The sequence below is a fragment of the Alosa sapidissima genome, chromosome 3, assembly GCF_018492685.1.
Source record: "Alosa sapidissima isolate fAloSap1 chromosome 3, fAloSap1.pri, whole genome shotgun sequence".
Taxonomy (NCBI): Eukaryota; Metazoa; Chordata; class Actinopteri; order Clupeiformes; family Clupeidae; genus Alosa; species Alosa sapidissima.
In genome coordinates, this window is record NC_055959.1 from 39,284,179 (window position 1) to 39,296,685 (window position 12,507).

The 12,507-nt window shown below is 40.8% G+C and overlaps 1 protein-coding gene across 8 annotated transcripts in view; it reads left to right on the forward strand.

Annotated features, from left to right (window-relative positions):
- Window positions 1–1,869, forward strand: part of sun1 (Sad1 and UNC84 domain containing 1) — a 63,962-nt gene extending 62,093 nt beyond the window's left edge. For all 8 annotated transcript variants that reach the window (XM_042086727.1, XM_042086730.1, XM_042086726.1 and 5 more), the window contains one exon: window positions 1–1,869. This exon is cut by the window's left edge and continues 421 nt beyond it. The gene's annotated coding sequence lies outside the window, so the exon portion shown is untranslated.
- Window positions 1,870–12,507: the final 10,638 nt, after the last annotated feature.

Below are 12,507 nucleotides of genomic sequence, written 5' to 3' on the forward strand. Positions count from 1 at the left end.
CTGACTGACTGAACAGATGAATGAATCAGGGAAAGAGGAGTTTGAGCGCCACAGAGTTGTATTCTCCCAGTTTTGCTCACTAAATTCAAACCAGCTCTTGCACTGAACCAGACCTTTATGGAAGGGAGTCCAGCAGGCCCCCACCCCACCGACATTTATGCCCTGAGAATTACGCCGCCGACCTTTGACCTATAGATTTATTTTGCTCTTTGAACCTCATGCTCTTTGAACCTCATGCTTCTCTGAACATCTGGAGTTCAGCTTTTTTTTTTTTTTTGAGAACATTTTGTAATGTGTTTCAAAAGGATCTGTGCAGACAGGCTTGCCACTCAACCCTCCAGTTGTGACAGACACACACACACACTCTGTCTCCCTCCCACAAACTCATAGACACACCTTCATTCTCACACTGTGACGGACTCTCTCTTTCACTCTCTCTCTCTTTCACACACACTGTCTCACACACACACAAACCCACACACACTCTCTCTCTCTCTCTCTTACACACACACACACACACAAACCCACACACACTTATCAAATTGTTACTCTCCCACCCTAAGCCCTAACTCTAATTCCCCCCCCCCCACACACACAGACACACATACACACAGACACACATACACACACACACACTCACACACACACTCACACACACACACACTTATCATCTGTGGAAAATGTTACTCTCCCACTCTAGTGCCCTGGTTCTAGTGCCCTGGTTAGGCTACTCTTGCTCATGCTGCTATATTGCATAGGACCAGCATGCAGTGTTTTGTTTGTGAGTTTTGTTTGTTCTTGTTTGAATCTCATGTCCAGTACATCCCACTGTGTTTTGCTTTATTTTTAAATTGTATTTACAGCCATAAACCACAACGATGCTTTGGATTTCTATTCTATTTAAATTGTATTTACAGCCATAAACCACAGTGATGCTTTGGATTTCTTTTCTAATTTTTGTAGACCGTATGAATATGCTCAGGAGAAACTGTGATGTGTGTGTGTGTGTGTGTGTGTGATCTCCATCTTATCGGTCACCTGTTCTCTGTCTTTGCTTTCCCCTCCCTCACACACACACACACACACACACACACACACACACATACGCACACACACACACACAACTGGAGTAGGTCAGGAGTGCATCTAGTCTGTACACACAGAAAGCCATCTATCTGTTTATATTTTTTTACATGTATAGAGTCCAGTCGACAGTCAATTTCATTAATTAAGTTCACTTATGTTTTTAGGGCAGGTCTAATTAGTCTAATTAAGTCTTTACTGCCAATGCCATTCAGCAGGAATGTAATGTATATTTCACTGTCAATAGCAAGCCCTTTATTATCCGCCTATATCAGTGTTGCTTTAAAAAAAGGGGTACCTTCTGTCATCATGATTATAATTATTATTGTAATATTATTACTCATTTTAATTATGTTGTTACTTTTTTTGATAGAGAATGCTGAAGAATGCACTGTTGTGACTTGTTAAAGAATATATGTATATTGCAGAAAAGTCCTAAACAATTTGCCAGAATTGTCATTAAACGTGGGGAGGAGAGCGATAAGGGAGGGTGTGGTAAAACACTTCCTTGTCCTCCGATTTGTGGACCTAAAAGAGTCTCCAAATGTACAAAATGGATTTGTTCACTATTTATTTGAATTGAAGTTAGCTATTGAAAATTAGGACTTTGTGCAGTGTATTTTTGTAAAATGCTTCTCAGTGCATTTTTTGGAAACCATCTATAGACAGTAAGGTTTTGTTCAAAAACAATAATTAGATTTTATTTTTGTTGCTGCTGTCAGAAGATGGGTAAACTGCTATGGAATAATGTTCCAAATAAAACTTTTAATTTTGAGCGCTTTTAAATTGTGGTATCCTGTGATTCACTGTCCTGTCACTATTGGTTGCCATGACATTTACGTTGAGAAATATGGCTCATGATGAAACCTGTTATCAACGTGGTAGTAGACTCTGTAGAGGCTATATACTGACACCTTGTGGTAGAGTCTGGGTACCAACAAATACCATCCCAGACTCACAGCAACAATTTCACACATCTCCGAGTCAAATCAGATTACATGATGCCCAAGTAGTCTGTGAGACCCTCAGCCATAGCCATTGGCTTGCCTTTTCAGCAGCCTCAGATAGCTCCTTTAAAACTCCTTCTAGTGACCTTCCTGGAAAACCAAACTCCAACAGTAGCGCTGTGTGTTTGCTACAGGGGTGTCCAACTCCTATTGGGCAGTGGGCTGGATTTGTTGGAATGAGACCTAATGGGGTGCCGTCATTACCATTTTTCTGCATTGGTATCAGAGTGTTTTTTAATATCACTTATATGCAAATAAGTACAAATAATGCACTGCTGTCATATACCGCTCTTTCTCTCTTGAAATGCCCTATTTCCATGTTAGTTTTTCCGCTTTTACCTTCCTGAGGATGGTTTGTAGTGGTAGGTTTAATCATTTATTAAATCATAGAGATATTGCTTATACACATTGTTGAAGACAACTGGATGTGAATATCTTTTTTTTCTCATTTTCCCTTCTTACCTAAAACATCTGGGGGGGCCGTATGAAACCTCCTGGTGGGCCTGATGTTTAACACCCCTGCTCTACTAAGTCTCTAGCACTGATCTCCACTGGTCTTGTGTGTTCTTGCCAGCCTCATTCCCTTGTGTTTGCGTTTTACAGCCTACAGTTCTGCATACTTTTAACTTCTTCCTTCAGACAATACACTCACTCTCAGAATGGAACACCATGTCTGTTGGAACATGCAGTTGCCTCCCAACATCCACCCGAAGTCCTACTCCTAACAACGATATGCCCTCACAAAAATAAATGCAACGGTCTGTCATTCACCAGTAAAGAACAGATGTTGTCTGTGAAACTGTTAACATTACTACAACAGCTATTTTGACATGTATTATGTCAAAATAATAATTATTATTATTTGACATGCTTACAGGCTTATAAATTACACAATACACCACATAGAATAATTGATAAACCTGTAGTGGTGGTTCTCAACACTGGTGTGTCGAGGCAAAGTATGGTGTGCCATGGAATTTTGAGGAACCCAATGAACAGCGTCTTAATTTAAAAAGATCAATCAACATCATATGAGCATATGCCTATTGCTGTGGTCTCACCTCATGAACAATGTATAGAAAGAATGATGGGCATTAAAGTGATCACCCTTGTTATAGCCTATAATAACGGAACCCTGGAGGTGTCATTGCAAGATATTTTTTGGTGACATCAAGAAAACGTGCGCTCATTTTACTAAATTATGCGCACGTTTTACTACATAGTGCACTCATTTTACGAAATTGTGCTATCATTTAAATGTGTGTAAAATGAGCATACGATGTAGTAAATTGTGTGCACAATTTAGTAAAGGGTGTATATGATTTACTAAATTGAGAGCACAATTTAGTAAAATGAGCACACTACTTAGTACAATGCGCAGGATTTAGTCAAATGAGCACACAATAAACTACATTGTGCACACAATCTAGTAAAATGAGACCACACTTTAGTAAAATGAGCGCACATTCTCTCGATATACAAAAATATCTCCTGGGCTCCGTATATAATAATGTGTAAGATGATTAGTCAGTAACCATAAGTCTGTATACCTTAGTGTTTTGTCTTGACCTTTGTTGTACCTTAGCCCCATAAAGGATGATCTCTGACCTATAGTCCTTACAGAGGATTCCAGTTTTACTTTAAAAAAAAAAAACAAGACAATAGCAGTCTGCATCAGAAAGTGGTGCTCCACCTTCCCTGTTGAACTGGTTTGGCAGGCCTACTCCTGAATAGAAGCAATTTAAGACTTAAACATTCAACAGAAAAATGAAGGCTATGCTTAAATGTCAAGGGTGGCATTTAATCTGGGCAAAACTGTTAGACTCATATGCAAGTGCTGAAGTAACTTATATGACAAGACAACAGTAATTGCTGTCTATTCAGAGTAGGCTACCCTAAAGCAAGTAGGAATTTCTACCGATACACTGCTGCAACGACATGAATGCCACTTGACAGTGGTTTGGAATGTATGTGATAGAATGAGATGGAATGCAACGACATCCAATAGGCCTACCAAAATGATCAAAATAAAACAAAACAAGCAGCTGTTGTAAAACGTTGAAAGAGTGAATAATAAGTTGCCCTAATTTAGCTCACAAAGGGTTTTAGAATCTGATACATGCACTAGGATTGGGCAATCTCCTTTCTTTAATCCTGGTGGTGGATAAATGTTTGGGTAAACTTGCAGGAATTCAGGCAGTCGTGGCCTACTGGTTAGGGCTTCAGGCTTGTAACCGGAGAGTTGCCAGTTCAATCCCCGACCAGTAGGAACGGCTGAAGTGCCCTTGAGCAAGGCACCTAACCCCTCACTGCTCCCAGACTCACTGCATTGGGATTAGTGTGTGCTTCACCTCACTGTGTGTTCACTATGTGCTGAGTGTGTTTCACTACTTCACGGATTGGGATAAATGCAGAGACCAAATTTCCCTCACAGGATCAAAACAGTATTTATACTTTACTATATACTTAGAATTATGTGGTTTTGGGTACATTGCGCTTTCCAGACAGAAATCCCCCCAGATAACTGGACTTTAAACTAAGATGACATTATCTTTCATCTTAAAGATAGACTTCTGAAGTTTGCCTAAAAAACCAAAGAACCCAAGCTGCCATCTTTGCCCATATAAGGAGATCCGGGTGTTAATTGAAGCATTGCAAGTTAGCTCTGGGATAGTAAAAATCTTTGCCGGTGTTATACGGTAACTGGCTTTCATGTTAACTGGCTGGACTCAGAGCCCGTCTACGGAGAGCCTGGCCACTCCGTATTAAGTCCCATTGTACTGAATTTTGGATTCAGTTCCACCAGAGTTCCACTGGGGGCGATCGCCATGAGTGCAGAATGAATGGGGGTCTATGGAGCTAGACGGCTAAATTGGTCTCTTTCACCTGATTGTCGTTGACAAATCTCAGATTTGATTGTAGTTTGTATAACTTCAACATGGGTTATAGGTCAAAAGTTGAATGAACGAGTACTTATGTCCTTTTGATTTCTTACAGGTTGGGTCGTTGTTGCACATAACACGCTAGCATTGTGCTAATGAATGACGTCATTGACACATTTGAAAGGCTTTTTAGAACAATTAAGTGACTTTAAAAAATATAATACTCAACCAAGTGTATTTTCTTTGCCTCCACTTTCGAATACAATACTCAAAGTACTTGAAAAAAAATTATATCCCGAGAAAAGTGGATGTTGAGGGGTACAGCTCCATAGACCTCCATTCATTCTGCACCCTCATGTGGAACCACAGCAGGAACTGCAACCAGTTCAGAAACCGGAAGTTTTCCGAGAGTGGCGGTTCTCCCCTTATTAGACATTCTCTGCTGGACTGTTTACTTTGCCTCTGGAGTTAACGTAACCGCCCCCTTCTCTTGCAGGTGTGTTCAGCCAGAGAATGTCTAATAAGGGGACAACCGCCACTCTCGGGAAACTTCCGGTTTCTGAACTGGTTGCAGTTCCTTTTCTGGTTCCACATGAGGGCGCTCACGAATAAGTGCAGAATGAATGGAGGTCTATGGAGCTGTAACCCTCAAATCCACTTTTTTCGAGATATAATTTTTTGCCCAGAAATTTGAATGTTGCATGCGAAAGAGGGGGCAGAGAAAATACACACCGCTGAGTATTATATTTTTTGAGTCACTTATTTGTTCTAAAAAGCCTTTCAAATGTGTCGATGACGTCATTCATTAGCAGAAAGCTAGTGTGTTGTGGGCAACAACGACCCAACCTGTAAGAAATCGAAAGGACGTAAGTACTCGTTCATTCAACTTTTCACCTATAATCCATATTGAGCTTGCAGAAACCACAATCAAATCTTCGATTTTTCAACGACAACCAGGTGAAAGAGACACATTTAGCCGTCTAGCTCCATAGACCCCCATTGTTTTTGCACTTATTCGTGATTGCCCCTAGCGGAACTGCAGCAGATTGCAGGTACAATGGAGTTAATAGGGAGTGATCCGGCTCTAGGTAAACGGGCTGGTTCAGCTGATGATTTAGCCTCCGATACCTGGCCGCAGATTCGTCTGTTTAACTGAAGTTCAAATAGACATGTTTGTGATGCTGCACTTTGTTGTTTAATAAAGCTTCCTACAACACGATGTGTCGACGTTGGAAGTGTCAGGTTGTCTGTAGTAGGCTAGGCTACATGCGCAGAGGGGTATTTCACAAAACCTAGATAAGGGATTAAGCTGGGATTTTTAGATTATCCTGGATAATCCAAATTCTTGAATTTCCCTGGGGATCAATAAAGTATCTATCTATCTATCTATCTATGAATTTAGCCTTGACTTGGTTTCACAAAAGAGATGGCACATAAGTTACCATGGGGATTTATTCTCTGCCTGGCCCCGACCAGGCTAACAGCCAAGCTAAGTTAATTCTAATGGTAATTATGTCGTCTTATTGGTTCAGCTAGCTGTCATTCACATCAGACCTCCGTACTAATTTTTAAGGAGCTTTATTCCATTTATAAACTATTTGCTAAATGTATTTGCTCGCAAAACAAAACAAGATTGTCTGCCTACTGCCATATAGTTATTATAATTTAATTGTGATAGCCTTATAATTATTAACATAGGCCTAGGTACTCTTTGTTTGCTTATTTTTTTGATAGACGTTTGATGGATAGCCTACTGTAGTTGATTGGAAGTGGAGGGGCAAGTTCTCGGAGATATTTTCAACTATAATATTAAGGTGTATCATACTATGTCCATCTTTGCAGAGGCAAGCGCTTTCTTAATGACGTTGCGTGCCGAGACAAGAAAGCACTCGTGGGTGCATACGTAAATTTGCATTCAGTTGGTCTACCACGCCTACTTCCGCTGTTTTACAGAAATAGCCATGATTCCCCATTCCAAAAAGGACAACTTTACTTAATTGTTAGTCTATATCAAAAGCGGTTGATCACTTTGTGTGAATGACGCTATTTTCCGCGTCTTTTTTATTCCAACCGTGGGCATTTTGGAGCAGAAACGAGAACGCGCACACATCCTGAATTACTTACACCTGGCTTGACATAGTTGTTCCTACTCATCTTGGATTGGCGTTAGTGAAACGAGTTTAGCTAGGATGACCAGACAACGCTATGTCAAACCTCGCTTTATCACTTATCTTGGATGTCTTAATTCTGCCTTTGTGAAATACTCCTCTGGACCATGAATATGCCACCAAATAAATAAAACTAAATAAACTCCACGTGGGTCTCGAACCACTACTAAATTAAACTACTTGCATGATAACCTCACATTAACCTGCTTGCGCCACTAACCAGGGGGGTATTCCAGAAAGCAGGTTTACTGACTTAACTGGGTATGTTAACCCAGAGTTAGCTGTAAACCTGGGATTTCAGTTCCAGAAAGCTCAGAAATGATCAGGCTATGTAACTATGGTAACATAGGCTCTGAACTTAACCTGGTAGGGGGTAGGTTTTGTTCAGGTTATGTTCAATTATGTTCGGTTATTTCAGTGCATGTTCAATCAGGCCGCTATTTTTACACTTGTCACACAATGGCGTTTCATTTTGACGAAGGTCCGATTGACAAAGAAGCACAAAATCATGTAATATCCATCCGTGCAATTTACCGTGAGAGGGCGATAACCACGACATCACATGAAAGCCTATCCATTCTTTTCCAAACGAGTGTTTCAAGAGCGCTAGACTTTTTCAACTGAATCCTAAATAGAGGCTACTTGAAAAGCATTCTCCATCCCTACATTACGCATGGTGGATTAGAATAAAATAAAATAAATCTTTAATGTAGCTAGCCTACACCATAGTGTACATTTGTGTTTGGCTTACCAGACAGATGGACAAACAACATCTCAGACACATTGAAGATATAATTAAAACAAGTACAGTACAAAAAAGAGGAAACATAGCCTATAGAATTTATTTTAATAGGCTACACACGCTCTCCGACTGGGAGTTTTTGTAGTGTTGGAGACGCAGAGCATATCGGCAAGCTGTCAGTCGGTGCGTAAAGTTTGCCTTGCGCTAAAGGAGTTCCTGGGCAACTTCATTTGTTTTCCTGGACACAAACCCACGAGGATCATTAAAGTGTAGTTTCACCAACTGGCAGGTCAGCATCACTTATAAAATTTTCCAAATGTGCACCGAAATGTGTCCAATAGGTTACCCATGCCTTCCGACATTCACCCTTCCGATGATGGAGCGCAAAAGTTTAACTTGGCCCACAGCTGCAGAACCCGCGTTAAAATAGAAAATTACATTTGGGATTCTCAAAGAATTCTATGGCGCACTCAATCTGTGACAAGGTAGGCTAGTTTAAGAAAGCATCATTCAAAGCAATCAATAGACCTACACGTGATGTCCAGTGAATTATTTAATTGTGCTTTTGATATTAAATATGCTATCTTAAACATACGCATTTACACGCTCAGTTAGGCTATTCTCTGCCAAGCAAGGTCTCGGACGCAGGCGCTTAAGTATTAAAAGCAGGCGCTCTTTTTTTGTTATTACAGTTCTCTCCTCCTCGTATGCCTCGACTACTCCGCCTCTGAAAAATACGGTGCTCTTCCTTTCGCCGGTTTCACTCATGGTTTCGACTCTCAATAGATGATGCCTTTATAAATTCGCCGTGAACGCGCACAACTCTAGGTTATCTAACACAGGGTTGATTGAACTCAGGCTCGGACTGGTAATCTGTACAACCGGGCAAATGCCCGGTGGGCCGGTCCACATGTGGGCCGGTGACCTCCGGGATTAAAAAAAAAAAAAAAAAAAAAAATATTTAGCCTATTTGCGGCCTAGGCCTAGCCTATAAATGCAGTTGCATCCATTTGGCTTGGGGAGTGACAGGTCAATCATTTTGGCCTCTTCATGACTGGTTCAGTGTGTGTTACGATCGCGCCCCCCTGCCCCACCCCTCAAGTGGATTTGTCAAAACAGCCGCTAGTTCCAGTGCATGCTGGCTGGTGTTCACATTATCGTAGTTTAACCGTAAACAGCAATCAGAGGTCTAGTTTTATTCCATAAATATATTGTTTTTATAGACGTTAGTTGCACGCGCTACCAAGAGCTTCCATTTACTGCACCATGTAGGCTAATGTAGTGCGGTTCTGTCAACATAAAAAAAACTACGGGTAGCCTACAATTTTCGCACAACTTGGTGGACAAGTGTAGCACAGGTTAAAGAAAACCCATTCATTTTTGGAGCTGATCCTACTCTAAAAGGAACTTCAAAGTATTTCCCATATAGTAGGCCTAGCCTTTTAGCTCACAACGACAGTGAAAGTGAAACTTGGAAAGTGGTCTCTCCACAGAGTGTTAGATGCACAATCAATCGCGAGTCGATACAGGTAAAAAGTAGGCTATCAACTGGTAGGTTAGTAGCCTAACGAAGGTAGCCTAATTTTGAAAAATGTGATGACGGCACACAAACTAGGGCAAAAATGTTTAGTATAGCCTACACTTGTGGTGATAGCCTACAGTTAATGTGAATCGCGGACTATAACCAAAGGAAAGGAGAATATTTGTACCAAATAAAGGCTGTGTTTGTGTTTCTACAACATGTTGGCACAAAACGCAATTTCTGTCAACTATGACGATGTCCATGTTCAGTAACATATATTTTTCATTTAGTCAAGCAGTGACATGTGGTTTAATGCATGGGGTAACATGACGTGAGACAGACAGAAGATGAGCCTGTCAGTAGCCTATCCCTGAATCCTGTCCCTCTCAATTTCAAATCACTTTAAAATGGTGTAGCAACCATAATTTTGTTTTAAGCTCCTGAGAACCAATCCATAGACCTATGTCCTCTGTAGTGGACATACGTTCTAGAAGAATGCCTCAAGAAGATAGCGAGGAAGAGTAAGACTAAAAAATGAATTCTCGCAGATGAAAGAAAAACATGAAAATGAAATGAAGAATCCAGAAAAAAGAAACACAACTGTCCAAAAAGGCAAATGAAGTAGTCTAGAAGGATGAATAACATTTTCCCCTTATATTTGGTTAGGTTTACCCTTAATTTAATATCACTAAAAGCATAATTTGTCCATTTTTGTCTATTTTCATGGCTACCTTTTCATAGTAAAATGGTCCTTTTGTCCACCACAGGGGACATGCTATAAAATTTAAAATAAAAATAAATTTAAAAAAATTAAAATTGTAAGATGTTTTTTTAATCCTAAATAGAAAGGAAATCACAAAAAAAAAAGAAATTGTTGGACACTTTTTTTTCTTGGTTTCCAGGAGTATAAAACGGAGAGACACCCCCGGACCCCTGTGTTATTGTGATTAGGCTATAGGTCCAAATCTAAATGTTTGGGTTCAGTTTATGAAGTGTTGCTACAGTATAATACGGTGTGTTTGTTATTTATGGGGGGAATCAGGTTTTTGTGTGTGTGTGTGTGTGTGTGTGTGTGTGTGTTGGGGGGGTCGTCGGTCCAGTGGTGGGCCGGTCCAGGAGTAAATTGCCAGGGCCGAATTTTGCTCCCAGTCCGACCCTGATTGAACTAACTGGTAACCGGTGTTTTGGAACCGACAGCTTGGGTTTAGTCGCCACAGGTTCAGACAACCCAGAGGTTAAGTTTTATCTCAGTGTTTGTTAAACCTCCTTTCTGGAATACCCCTCAGGCTGACACTTCCCAGCGAAATTGGCCATACTTATTTACTAGACCTACAAGTAAAAGAGCTCACCTAGTATGTTATTGTGTTTGTAGCAGGTTAACACAGTTGATCATGGTAACTCGTCTAGGCTTAATGGTTTTTACGTTTCACTGACTGCTGGTCAGGCTGCCCGCGGCCACCTAGTCTATCTTCAGCCGAAATTGAGGAAGCATTGCTGGTCTAAAAATGTATAAATTTAAAAAACTGTGAATGGCGAGGATTGAACCCGTAAAAAAACATTGTCAACGCATCAACCTGTTGAGCCACATATGCAATTTATCACTTGATAAGAAATACATTATTAAAATATAATCCAATACATCTCAAACCTATGTTAACATGTCAAAACATGAACGTAAATAGCCTAGGCCTACGTGTATCTTGTGATATTTGATATTACATATCTTTTGTGATATGTAAAATTTTGTGTAAAATGAAGGCATCCTGCACATTGTGCGTTTCAATGCGTGTTTCACGTTCGTTGTGATATACATCAGGTTAATACAAGGATACAAGGATACAAGAAAGTTTATGGTCACATGCATATAGTTACTGGAAGTAAGAAATGCAGTGAAATTATGTCTGGTGTCAGCCTATTTGTGCATTAATGGGGGGGGGGGGTAAAAAGTGCAGTAGAAGAGGGGTTTAGTAGATTAAGTGGCAAGGGCTGCATAAAAAAGGTGGGGGAGGATTGGGATTGGGTGGGGGGCACCAACAAGGAGCACCCAAGAGCAACAGGGGCAAGGAAAAACTCCCTTACCAAGGAAGAAACCTTGGGCAGATCCACGGCTCAAGGGGCTAACCCAACTGCCAGGGGTCTTGGTGTGTGTGTTGGGGGGATGACAGGGGAGATGGGATAGTGTGCTGTGTATGTGGGGAGAGGGCAGTGTGCAATATGTGTGTTGGAGAAGCTTCCTCATGAGACAATGTGCTGTGTATTGGGGGGGGGGGGGGGGCAGAAAGGCTAGGCAATCAAGGACATGGGTAGATGGAGGAGAAATCAAAAATAATAAATAAAAAGTGTGCAAAAGTTGGAGAAAGTCAGATATGTGTGTGTGTGTGTGTGTGTGTGTGTGTGTGTGTGTGTGTGTGTGTGTGTGTGTGTGTTTTGACGTGTGATGAAATAAGAAAATAAAAGGTCTGTAGCATAGGGAGAGGGATGTAAAAGTGCTAAAAGTCTTGTAGGTGTGTGTGGGGGGGGTCATGAGTGCTGAGGAGTGAATGAGTGCAAAGTCAGTATAGTGTGAGTTCAGAGTTGGGAAATGTTTGAGAGTGCTGAGGAGTGAATGTGTGCAAAGTCAGTATAGTGTGAGTTCAGAGTTCGGATGGCCTGGGGATAAAAAACTTCTCCTGAGTCTCTCAGTTCTGGCTTTGTGACTACATAGGCGTCTTCTTGATTTCAGCGGTAGGAATAATCCATTGTTAGGATGAGAAGAGTCCTTCAGAATCTTTTGGGCTCTTAGGAGTACTCTTCTGGAATAGATATCTTGTAGAGCAGGGAGTTGAGTTCTTATAGTACGTTCAGCTGAGCGCACTACTCTCTGCAGAGTACTACAATCTCTAACTGTGGAGTTCCCATACCAGGTGATGATGCTACCAGTTAGAACACTCTCAACCGCTGAAGTGTAGAAGACCTTCATGATGGATGTAGAAACTTTGAATTTCCTTAGCTGACGAAGGAAGTAGAGTCGTTGTCTGGACTTCTTCAGAACATATAATATGCAGATTATAGTTCTAGTTTTGTCATTCGAGTTCGAATCTCATAGTTGAACTTTTTTATTTTA